General features: G+C 42.5%; 1 long non-coding RNA gene across 3 annotated transcripts in view; it reads left to right on the top strand.

Annotated features, from left to right (window-relative positions):
- The window catches only part of LOC141578208 (uncharacterized), a 31,436-nt gene extending 19,025 nt beyond the window's left edge, over nt 1-12,411 (top strand). The window contains exons 4-5 of one of the 3 annotated variants that reach the window (XR_012508329.1): nt 10,299-10,533; nt 11,363-12,411. This is a non-coding gene — a long non-coding RNA (uncharacterized LOC141578208). Of the gene's footprint in view, nt 1-10,298; nt 10,690-11,362 lie in introns of those variants that run through there. The other 2 variants (XR_012508330.1, XR_012508328.1) reach the window with 2 other exon arrangements.
- The last annotated feature ends 278 nt before the right edge of the window (nt 12,412-12,689 follow it).

Below are 12,689 nucleotides of genomic sequence, written 5' to 3'. Positions count from 1 at the left end.
ACTCAGGAAAGGCTTTTATAAGGTAACAAGGGGAAAGTGAATGGACGCAGGATGTGTGAGACTGAAACATCTCGGTCCCAGCCAGCAAGGCACCTGCGTTCAGGATGGTGGGTGGGGAGTGCAGAGTTGTCACAAAGAAAGAAGTGGTTGGATGGGAGGGAGGACAGTTAGGTACTTTACTGGGGAGGGAAACAGTGGGTTGAACATTTCCTGGTTGAACAAGAGGACTGTGACATGATTTGCTTGTATTTTGGAGAGAAGGGTTTTGTGGGGACAGGCCTAGGGAGAACGCTGTCAGGCTGGGGAGTCAGCACAACAGGGAAACACACAGAACTGGGCAGACCCCAGGGCCCCTGCTGGGGAAGAGGCTGCCCGCCAATTCGAGCCCTGGGGGCTGCTTCTGTCCCTTAGCTGGGGCCTCAGAGCTCCCTTCACAACCCAGTCCTGTTGATACAAGAAAAAAAAAACGTTAGGCATGAGAAGGGCTGTGTCTCAGGCTTTGGATGAGCCCCTGGGATGTGCCCCACCAGATTTTGTTCCTTGGCTTCATGCAGTAAAGAATTCAAGAGCAAGCCAGTGTTGAGTAAAGGTATATTTATTCAGAGAGATACATTGAAAGGCAAGAGAAACTTCACGAGTTGTGGGGGTTTGATGCTCAGATTAAAAGTAGGTACACACTCCACATAGTGTGGGCCTTCTCTGAAGAGGGAGAGAGAGTGGTGACCCCGAGGTGGTGTTTTGTTGCTCTTTTTTCTTGGGCTTGGTGGTTTCATATGCTAATAAGTAGAAGGATCAGCCTTAGGGCAAGGGGCTTGTATTCCCAGAGAGTTGACCATTTCCCACCCTTTGACCTTTTGTGGCTAGCCTTGGGACTGCCATGGTGCCTGGGGCATGTTATTCACCATGTTACTATTACAGTGGGTGCATAATGAAGCTCAAGATCTGCTAGAAGTTAAATCTCTTCATCCTGTGCCTCAAGGCCTATTGGGGGTTGAATCCTTCACCATTATGATGTTAATTGTTGTGGCCTTCCTTGAATGGATGTGCTCTGCCCCCTTCCATCCTATCTCACTGTGATGACACAGAGAGAACAAAGGCCGGGCCCTGCCTGTGCTCCTGCATTTAACAGCGGGAGGTGAGGTGTGGGCTTATGATGACTCTGAGTGGTGAGAAGGATGTTTCAGATTTTCCCACGTGAGACATGGGGACCTGCCAGCACCCACTGCAGAACTATCTCACGGGCATCGTCGCTTGTGTTGTTTTGGAAACAACAGGCCAGCCAAGAAAAAAGCACCACACATAGGGTTGGAGTACTGAGATTTATTACCCCGGCGGGCTCAGAGGGGCTTCTGTTCCGAAGCTCTGAGCACCTCCAAGACCTGCACGTGAGGTTTTATAGGTTTAATTACAAGTATGGGGCTATTAGCCAATAAGGCTCCAACAACAAAAAGCAAGGAATCAGTACACTGAAGCTTATCAATTTGGAACAGATCACATTACTGACAATTGTTGACATCGGATTTACGAGTTAGCCCAGCAAAACTTACATCAGTAAACGGACACTTATCACACTTAGATTTGTGACTTAGCCTGTTAGCCCAGCTGGGCTTTTCCTTCACAGTGTCACTCATCTTTTCTGTTTTTTTTTTTTTAAGTATTTAATCCAAATTTAATATCAGGATTATTTGGGAAAGAAATTTGTCTTTTTCTTTTCTTTGGGGCTCTTTGGGGGGGTAGGTAATTAGGTGTATTTATCTGTTAGTGGAGGCCCTGGTGTTCGAACCCAGGACCCTGTGCACGCTAAGCACACGCTGTACCGCCCTCCCCATCATCTTTTTCTTTTTGCTTTATCTGTCAAGAATCTTACACCTGAATTTCTAGTCGGCCTTTAACACTTGCCCTGACTTCATGGAATCCATTTTTATGACTTTACCTCCCCCTGGTTTCATTTAAGTATTGAATCTCCATTTTCTCTTCACTCTCAGTTTTGCCTTTTTGTTGTTATGGTTGTTAAGCTGTGTTTGAAAAAATTGTTTAATTTCTCTTTTAGCAGGAGGCTAAAAGTAAATAAATATGTAAACAAACAGCACACTTAAATGCTTTTATACATTCTAAGCTGTTTAGTAGTTACTTAAAAACTGAATTGAATATTAAAGTGATAACATTTTTAAATTATTTTTTAATTTTTTACAAAGATATAGCTGATTTAAAATATGATATATTTCAGGTGTACAATAGATGCTCCATTTATAGTTACTGTAAAACATTGGCTGTATTCCCTGCGTTGTAAGATACATCCCTGTAGCGTGTTTACATTATATGTTGCAGTTTGTATAAGAAAGTTGGGTAACGCAGAGTCTGGGATGTGGCTGTGTCTGACCCAGGTTCACGCTCACACTGCCTGTTAGAGCTCAGGCCCTCACTCCTGTATGCAGGAGAGCGAGTGGAGGTAGCTCTCATCAGCGCTGGTACCAACCTCTGAGTGGCAGTGAAAGCAGTGACTGTGTGTGGACGTGCAGTGTTGTTTCAAGAGCTTTACATGCATTTTTGCATTTAATAATTAAAGCCCTCCTGTGAGGAAGCGTTTTATGATTTTAATGAATAAAACTTTTTTTTGATATTGATAGACTTCAAACCTCCGGAAAATTTACAGGAATAGTACAATAAACACTCAGATACAGTTCACCTTAAAGGGCACTATTTGGCCTTTTGTGTCTGGCTTATTTTAGCATAAAGTTTGAAGGTTCATCCATGTTGTAGCCTGAATCAGTACTTTATTCTTTTAGTTTGATAATATCCTTTTTCTTTTTTTTCGTTTTTGGTCTATTTAAAAACATTTTCATTGAAGTCTAGTCAGTTTATAATGTGTCAGTTTCTTTTGTACAGCACAACACTTCAGTTAAAGAAGAACATACCTGTATTCATTTTCATATTCTTTTTAAACATAAGTTACTATAAGATAATAAATATATTCTCCTGTTCTATACAGTATAAACTTGCTGTTTATTCTATACATACTCTGTATCTGCAAATCTTGAACTCCCAATATATTCCTTCCCACACCCTCTCCTCTCTGGTAACCATAGTTTGGTTTCTATGTCTCTGTGTCTGTTTCTGTTCTGTAGATAAGTTTATCTTTTTGTTTCTTTGCTTTATTTTTTGTTTTTTGTTTTTTGTTTGTTTGTTTGTTTTAGATTCCACATGTGAGCGATCTCATATGGTATTTTTCTTTCTCTTTCTGGCTTACTTCACTTAGAATGACATTCTCCAGGTCCATTCATGTTGCTGCAAATGGCATTATTTTATTATTTTTTTATGGGTGAATAGTAATCTATTGTACAAATACACTACAAACTCTTTATCCAGTCATCTGTCAGTGGACATTTAGGTTGTTTCCATGTCTTGCTATTGTAAATAGTGCTGCTCTGAAAGTTGGGGTGTAGGTGTCTTTTTGAATTACGGATCCTTCTGGATATACGCCCAGGAGTGAGATTGCTGGGTCATATGAGAGGTCAATTTTTAGTCTTTTGAGGAACCTCTATACTGTTTTCCACAATGGCTCCACCAAACTTCATTCCCACCACAGTGTAGGAGGGTTCCCAATTCCCCGCAGCCTCTCCAGCATTTACTGTCTGTGAACTTCTGAATGATGGCTATTCTGACTAGTGAGAGTTGATACTTGATTGCAGTTTTGATTTGCATTTCTCTGATAATGATATTGAGCATTTTTTCATGTGCCTCTTGGTCAATTGTATGTCTTCATTGGAGAAATGTTTCTTTAGGACTTCTGACCATTTTTGAATTGAATTGTTTGTTTTTCTTTCTTATGAAGTGTAAAAGCTGTTTACATATTCTGGGAATTAAGCCCTTGTCAGTCTCATTTATTGCAACTATTTTCTCCCATTCCATAGATTGTCTTTTTGTTTTGCTTATTGTTTCCTTTTCTGTGCTAAAGCTTGCAAGTTTAATTAAATCCCACTTGTATATTTTTGCTTGTATTTCTATTGCTTAAGTAGACTGCTCTAGGAAAACATTGTTGAGATGTATGTCAGATGTTTTGCCTATGTTTTCTTCTAAGAGGTTCATAGTGTCTTGACTACATGTTTAAGTCTTTAAGCCATTTTGAATTCATTTTTGTGTATGCTGTGAGGGAGTAGTCTAACTTCATTCATTTACATGCAGCTGTCCAGTTTTCCCTACATCATTTGCTGAAGAGGCTGTCTTTACTCCATTGTATGTTCTCACCTCCTTTGTCAAAGATTCAATGACCAAAAATTTGTGGGCCTATTCTTGGTAATTTTGTTTACCCATTCATTGATGGATGGATATTGTTTGTAACCTTTGTCTACTCTGAATGATACTGCCATGAATATTGATGTGTAAGTTTTTGTGAGAATATATTTTCATTCTGTTGGCTGTACAGTTGGCCCGCCATATCTGTAGTTTCCACTTCATGGATCCAGATGGCTGGTTGTAAAGGGACTCGAACATCCTTGGATTATGGTATCCAGGGTGGGGGGTTCCTGAAACGAACCCCCCGAGGATACTGAGGGATGACTCTATATGTAGGAGTGGAATTGCTGAGCCATATATTTCTAACCTTTTGAGGAAACACCAGGCTTTTCCAAAGAAGCTGCACCATTGCTCCTTTCCAACGGCTGCATATTGAGGGTTCCCATTTCTCTGCCTCCTGACCGACACTTGTTATTGTCCATGTTTTGATTATAACCATCCTAGTGAGTGTAAAATCAGATATCATTTTGATTTTGATTTCGCAAGTGATGCTGAGCATCTTTTCATATGCTTATTGGCCAATTGTGTATCTATTTAAATACTTGGCATATTTAAAAATTGGGTCGATTTTCTTTGTATTGGTCAGTTGTAAGCATTTGTTTTATATCCTGGATACTAGTCTCTTATTAGATATATGCTCTGCAAAATTTTTCTCCTATTCAGCAGATTGTCGTTTCACTTTACTTTTTTTAAACATTAAAACAATTTCTTTCTAGGGGAGGTAATTAGATTTATTCATTTTATTTTTCTTGCTAAGCACACACTCTATCACTTGAGCTACCCCCTTCCCCTTTCATTTCACTTTCTTGATGATGTCCTTTGTAACAAATGGTTTTAATTTTGATGAAGTCCATCTTATCTTTCTTGTTTTTCACTTGTGCTCTTGGTATTGTATCTAGGGAGCCATAGCCTATCCTAGGACCACAAAGATTTAAACTATGTCTTCTTTTAGAAAATTTATACATTTATTTTTTACGTTTCTGTCTGTGATCCATTTTGAATTAATATTTTATTTGTTATATAAAATACGGGGGTCCAGATTCCAGAATCATTCTTTTGCCTTCAGATACCCAGGTGTCTCTGCACCATTTGTTGAATAGACTATTCTTTCAATGGAGTGTTGTTGGCACATTTCTGGAAAAACGACTGTAAATGTAAGTTTCCCCCCTGGATTTTTTATTGTGTCTCATAGATTTTTGCATTCAAACTTATGCCAGTACCATAATGACTTTAGTACTATAGATTTGTAGTAACCTTTGAGTGAGTCCTCCAAATTTGCTCTTCTTTTTCAAGATTGTTTTGGCTGTCCTGGGCCCCTTGCACTTCCATATGAATTTTGGCATCAGTTTTTCAATTTTTGCAAAGAAGTCAGCTGGAATTTTGATAGGGACTCCATTTAATTTGTAGATCACTTTCGGGAGTCTTAACATTTTTAACAATATTGTCTACCATTCCATGAACATGGGATGCCTTCCATATATGTAGATCTTTTAATTATTTTTTTGGTGATACTTCAAAATTTTCAATGTGAAAATCTTGTAAAATTTTCTTAAATGTATCTCTCATTTCATTTTTTATGCTGTTGTAATTTGAAAGGCTGAGCTTCCTAAGGGTGGGACTATATATCAATTTATTTATTTCTAGGATTCCTACACAGCAAATACCCTAGATTTATATTTGCTACATAAATCTATCCACAATTCTTCCCACCCCCGTGTCATAAGAAACCAAGACCCAGGTTAAGCTACCTGAACTCCTATGTGGAAGTGAGAAGTGAGACCCTTGGGTGGGGCTTTGTGCAGATTATAATGAAAGCTTATTCACTATGGCTTCATCTTAATTTCTTTTAAACAATCCTCTCAGTGTATATAGTCAGATACATTAAGAACATGACCTTTTGATGTGCAGAGGAGCTAAGAAAATAATTTTCAAATAATTTCTAGTGAGAGTGTTGTACTTGAAACCTAATTTGAATCAATCTTTGAAGATTTATGTTTCAGGAGCTTTGACTATATAATACCTGTCTTTATTCAATAACTACAACTAAATGCTCAAACAACATGTAAGAGTTTGAGCAAACTGCCCCTGCCCCGTAGTGCTGGTTGGCTGCAGCTGTAACTGGAGTCAAGGCTTACCTATCCCAGTACGCTTGGGCGGATCTGCTCAAAGGGGTTCGTCCAATAGTTTGTCAGTAGTCTTTTGGACAAAGCCATAAAACATTGATTTAAGGTTGCTGGAATGGAATCTATTTTATTAATACTAAGTAAGCACATATTGAGTGCTTACTGTATATTGGGAATTGTCCCTCAGCTTCATATCAATATTATTTCGCTTAAAACCTCTCATATTTCCTTGTTATTCATACATTGCAGATAAGGAGACTGAGGATTAGGTCTTCTCTCTTTTGGGGGGAGCTCATTATCAATGATGGGAAGTTGTAAGGAAAAAGATATTGATTCACCCTGAGAAAATATTTTTCTGAGAGTCAGCAATGAATAGGGTGACCACTGAAGAGGGTGATCATTGTTCGATTGAGACGATCCCCGGGTTGTAGGGAGTCAGCATCCCTGTCCTGGACACGGCACGTGTAGCACTGCGTGGTGGGTGAGGCGGCGCGGCCGCGCAGGGAACGCGGATGCCGGGCTGTTGGGCTTTGCTCAGGCCCGGTGGGGCTTTCTCCTAAGGGAAGTGGAACGTCATTGTCAGATTTTAAGTAGGGGAGAAGGGTGCTCTCGTAGATCACTTTTGTCTTGTAGAATGCTTAGAAACAATTAGAAGGCTCGGCAGGAGGTGATGTGATAAGTCAGAGTAGGGTGTTTTTGAGGTGTAGCAGTGTTCAATTTTCAAGTGACTTTCAGTACCATGTTTGTGTCTGAGTAGCCGTGTCACTTTGGATGACACACTCAAGGAAGTGAAACAATTTATCTTATTAATTGAAACAGTGATATACCGACTTCCCAGGACTGCTGTGGAGATCCAGTGAGATAACGTGTTCATAGTGTGCAGTGTGGTCCCCAGCACAGAGTCAGTGCTGAGGGAGTGCCAGTGAGAACCTGGTAGGTGAGGTGTGGGTGGTAGGACTCGTTGACTGAGGAAATTGGGCCCTGAAGGAGGGGTCCAGTCACATCTGTGAGTGATGGGACTGAGCTGGGAGAGGCAGACAGACCTTGACCCCGACAAGGGGCCCTGGGCAGGACGGCCATGGGAGGAGCACCATGAAGTCAGCTCTTTGCAGGTGGAGTTGGAGGTGCCCTTGAAACATCTAAGTGCAGTGCCACAATCACAGAGGAGGTCTAGGCCCGGGCTGTGCATTTTCCTATAATCTCAATCCCTGAGGACGCCGAGGTATTGATCATTGAACGTGAAGACATACTTAAAGGACAAGTGAATAGTAGTATCATCTCTGTCATCAAAGCTCACGTCTCTTTATTCATCACCCACTTTGCTAATTGGGTACTTACAGAGCTCACTTCACCGTCCTCACCTGGGCTCAGGCTCCACAGAAAAGATCTTATGAGTCTCCCTCTCTTCCAGAAGAAAACACATTTAGCTGGTAGACTTCTCTACTTCGCCAGACTTAGAATTTTAGTTTGTTGATTTAATTCTGCTTTCTGTTGGCCGTCTCCTGACAGGAGAAACATTTTACCTCATAGTCAGTTTTCAATTAGTTGTTACTGAGAATTGCTGATCTGATCCATAGTGTATGTTTTCTATTAACTTTGTAGAGTACTTATCATTTTTCTGTCTTTGCCCTTTAATTTTGTTTCCTCTTCAATGTTCTATCCTATTTGGGGCCTTATTTTATTTTTTAATTAAAAAATGTCTGTTAGCAGTTAAGAAAACAAAAGCAAAGAAAAAATGCACATGATAGCTAAATTTAGAAAATATCTATTGTGTTTTCTGCCTTGGCAATGGAGGGTTCTAGAAAGTCTTGAAAACCTTCATTACATAAGTTCCTTAAAATGCTGATTAAGAAATAAGACCTTCCTTCCTCATCTTTCAAGCTGCACAGCTAATTGTGAAGTAAGTGAGGGGAAATCCTCAGAAGACATGTCAAACCAGAAAGCAGGGATTCTGGGAGATACGCGAGCCTTAGAAGCCCTGGGGGGCCAGTTGGCTCCTGAACTGAGTTTCAGTTGCCTTGACAGGAGGTCAGGAGATGAGCCCAAGGCCTCTCACACTGGGAGTTGGATGGCTGTTCTTATGTAAGGCCAAGCACATCCTGAGAATCCTGCTTTATAAAAGGGTGAATTAGAATGAAAAGTAAAAAAGCATTCCTCAAGGCAAGGAAGTAAGGAAAGTTAAATTTTTTGGAAGCGGGGAAAAATAACATATCCAATGTATGTATTTAGTTTAAATCTGTTCTGGCATGAGAGTGACAACAAGCTCCTGGCAGAAAATCACAGCTCCTCCCGGAAAGAGAAGTTGTGTTTTGAATGAATCAGTGGACAGCCATTCCGAAAAATGTCTCCAGAGTCTACTGGATCAAGATACTGAACCCAAACTCCTCCCTTCCATGGTCTCATTTAAATAACCAGAAAGGTTTTAAAGGAAAGAAGCCATAATCATAGTTCTACTTATTGACATTAACATATGCTAGGAATTCAGAGGTGACTATGGAGTTGTCACCTCTTTTATGGACCTTACTTTCTATTTGACATAGTTAGGGAACTTGGTGGAGGGTGGTTTTAGTCTGTTGCAATTAGCCAGGAGAGGAGATTAAGAAAGCAGTGAAGGGCGGGTGACATTTTTAGCTGAGGACAGTCCTGTTCAGTTGGTTTGTAATTGCAGGCTCGTTGAGTTGTCACTGGAGGGAATTGATCTTATGGAGTTTGGACTTAACTCAGGCCTCTTCAGAATGGACAAGTGAACCTGGAGAAAGACAGTCAAATCTGTGCAGACATTAAAGTCCACGTGAACGTGCTGTATCCCTGAGCCAAAGATAGGACAAGTAGGCAGCACTTCTTGAGGACAGAGGAGTGGTTTTTAAGGTTCTCCAAGAATGAAGCCCAGGGAACCGGGATGGCCAGTTGTCAAACTGTGACGTTGCTCTTTGGACGGTGTACCCACCGAGGTTATTGGCCGTTTATAGGTTTCCATTTCTCTTTAATGCATGACAGGTGATGAGGACGTGGGCATACACTTTTGACATCTTGTCAAAGTGACTGGGTACCTGCCTAGAAGGGCGGGCACAGCTACGGCTGCGCCATACATCTTGCCGCCCATCCCGTTCCCTGGCTCCGTGATCACGGCAGAGTGGTTCCTTGATGACCTGTCCGTCTCCTCTGTGACATAGTAACCCAACAAAATACCGGAGCGTATTAGCTTGGCTTTGTTCTTTTCCATCCTTCCCTTCAAATGATGATGACTGATAATGGACCCAGTTACGTTTGCATATGATTTACACGTAGTGCTGTCAGTACAAACCTTGTAATCCCCACTGTGTGATCTAGAGAAGAAAGTTACATTCTTTCCAAATTGTATTGATGCACTTATGTGGGAAAATGATGTACGTTTGAATATGTATTTCCTCTCTGAATCATCATGGCTACAGATGAATATTTGTAGACATGGAATGAGTTTACTGTATTTGAACTGTATGGTCCCCTAAATTCTCCCCAGCTTTTTAAAGTCATCACTGGAGTGCTACCTCCACAGTGTCCCAAAGCATCCACCACTGCCTGTTCTTCGGACACTGTGAGTTTCCAAGTTGTAGAAGGCTACTGGCTGTTGAGGCATTCTCTGGCACATCTCTGGCTGGCTGATGTGAGCTTAGCACACAAGACTTGGCAGACAGTATCTAACCATGGTCACGTCCATTTCTGGAACACTCATGGAGGATTTTACACCTATGCTAGTGGCATACGTTATTTCTTTTAGTTTTCAAAACAATCATAATTAGATTTTATCACCTGTATTAATAAGGAAACTGTCAAAGCGAGTGATGTGCAGACTTTGGACTGGAACACGGGTCTTTCTGATCCCTATCTCTGTTCCCTCCCCAGCCTATCCTTCCAAATGTCCAGGAGACTCTTCCTCAGTCTTGAGTTTCCCGCTGATGTTACCACTGTCTTTGTTTCTGGAGAGGAAAACAAGTCTAAACTTACTTTCCAGTTGGAAATGGAATGGAGAGTTAACGTTGGAAGCCGGGAGAGTCTGTCCTGTGATGAAGCGGTCTCTGAGCCACTTCCATGGGGACGTCACGTCACTGTCTGGGCCCCTTGCACAGCCTGTGCACAGGTGATAAGCCAGATGTGCCGAGCAGTCCTACCGGACAGGGAAGTGCGTTGGAAATGAGTTTGGGTATTTGGTTTCATTACATATGTTCCTGAGGGCCTTGGCCTGGCACTTCAAATGGGACCACTCCCTGTCCCACAGACTCATGCTCTGGGCCCGTGCAGACCTAAAGTGGCCTCAGCCTGGGCTCAGGGCCCGTGGTGATGAGGAGCATTTTAGTCCAGTGTCTGCCGGAGGCTCTGACACTTCTGGGCCATGGGAATTTTTCCAGGATGATAATAAATCCTCCCCGAGATTCAGATTTCCTTGCCTGTGAGCCGGGGTAGTAATAGTTTCTGAAATGATTGTAATGATTCAGTAACGGGCACAGCGTGTGCTGGCAGGTAGCTGGTGTTTAAGGAGCAGAAGTCGCAGTCACTCTGTCAGCCTCTCACTGTGTGCTCTGTGCTTTGAGAGGTTGTGTGTTTGGTGAAAGTCCCGCCCAAACCCTAGGGTGTAGATGAACTGTTGTTCCTTTACTTTCCCGTCCTTTTCCTATTTCCCTTCTCTGTGTCCCATGTTTAGGTAGCAGATTCCACTGTTTCAGGGAATACGGACCTTTCTAGTAAAAGGAGAGGCGGAACGCGGAAAGGTGGGGCCCAGAGTGGGTTTGGAGCATCTGCACAGCGCTGCTTCCCTGCATTTCTGCATCCGGTCCCATCAGTGCATGAAGTCAGCCTTCCTCTTCCTTCCTGTATCGTTGGGTCTCTGTTTTAAGGGAAAATTTTTTACGTGTCTTTTTTCCATTACATGTTTCGTTCAGATGCTTGTTGCTTTTTTCCCTGTGCTTCAGCATTCCTAGGAGAGAATTCAGCAGTGCAGCATCCTCTCCGAGCTCTATGAGTTGATCGGCTTCCACCGCAAGTCCGCCTTCTTCAAGAGGGTGGCCCCCTTGCAGCGCGTGGCCCCCGGCATTACGGAGCCTGGCGCGAAGGCCTGCTACCGACTCCTTCTGCAGACGCTTCCTGGCTACAGTCTGTCGCTGGATCTGCAGGACTTCAGCAAAGGTGTTGGAACTAAAACATTGCTTCAGTCCCATTAACCATGCCTGGTTTGGGCCCTGCTGTCCTGTCTCATCAGGGTGAATTCTGATTCGTTTAGAATAGGGCTCAGCAGACTTTTTCTGTCAAGGGCTTGGGAGTAAGTATTTCAGGGTCTGCAAACCTCCTGATCTCTGGTGCAGCTGCTCAGCTCTGCTGTTCAGACGCCAGAGCATCCGGACATTCCACACACCCACAGAGCTTTATTAACAGCGGTGTCTGGGGCTGGATTCAGTGTATGAACTGCAGTTTGTCCCCACAGCCTCCTCATTATTGACGCCTTCAACAGAGCATGCATTTGCGACACTGGGTGAACCTGCACTGACACGTCATCATCACCCAGAGCCCAGACTTGACACTAGGATTTACACTTGGTGGTGTGCACTCTGTGGGTTTGGACAGATGTGCAATGACATGTATCCACCGTCACAGCATCATACAGAGTAGTCTGTCTTAGTGACCTTAAAATGCTCCGTGCTGCACCTCATTCATTGCTCCTTCCCCTCTAGCCTCTGACAGCCACTGATCTTTTAGTCTCTGTGGTTTTCCCTTTCCCAGAACACCATACAGTTGGAATCAGACAGTTGCGGAACCTTCCCAGATTGGCTTCTTTCACTTAGTAATATGCATTTAAGGTTCCTCCATGTCTTTCCATGCCTTGATAACTCATTTCATTTTAGCACCAAATAATAGTCCATTTTCTGGCTGGACCACAGTTTATCCATTCACCTACTGAAGAACAGCTTAGTTGCTTCTGAGTTCTGGTGATTATGAATAAAGCTGCTATTAACATCTGTATGCAGTTTTGTGTGTGGACATAAGTTTCCATTTCGTCGAGTAAACACCAAGGAGCACTGTTGCTGGATCATGTGTTAGGAGTACGTTTAGTTTTGTAAAAAATTGCCAGACCGTCTTCCAAAGTATCTGGGCCATTTTACATTCCCACCAGCAATGCATGAGAATTCCTTATGCTCCACATCCTCACCAGCATTCGGTGCTGTCAGCGTTCTGCGTTTTGGCAGTTCTGACATGTGTGCAGTGGTACCTCGCTGTTTCAGTCTGCATCCCCTTGATGACAGA

The sequence above is a fragment of the Camelus bactrianus genome, chromosome 7 (genome assembly GCF_048773025.1).
Source record: "Camelus bactrianus isolate YW-2024 breed Bactrian camel chromosome 7, ASM4877302v1, whole genome shotgun sequence".
NCBI lineage: Eukaryota > Metazoa > Chordata > Mammalia > Artiodactyla > Camelidae > Camelus > Camelus bactrianus.
Note: the sequence above shows the minus strand (reverse complement) of the source record. Positions and strands in the feature narration are given on the sequence as shown.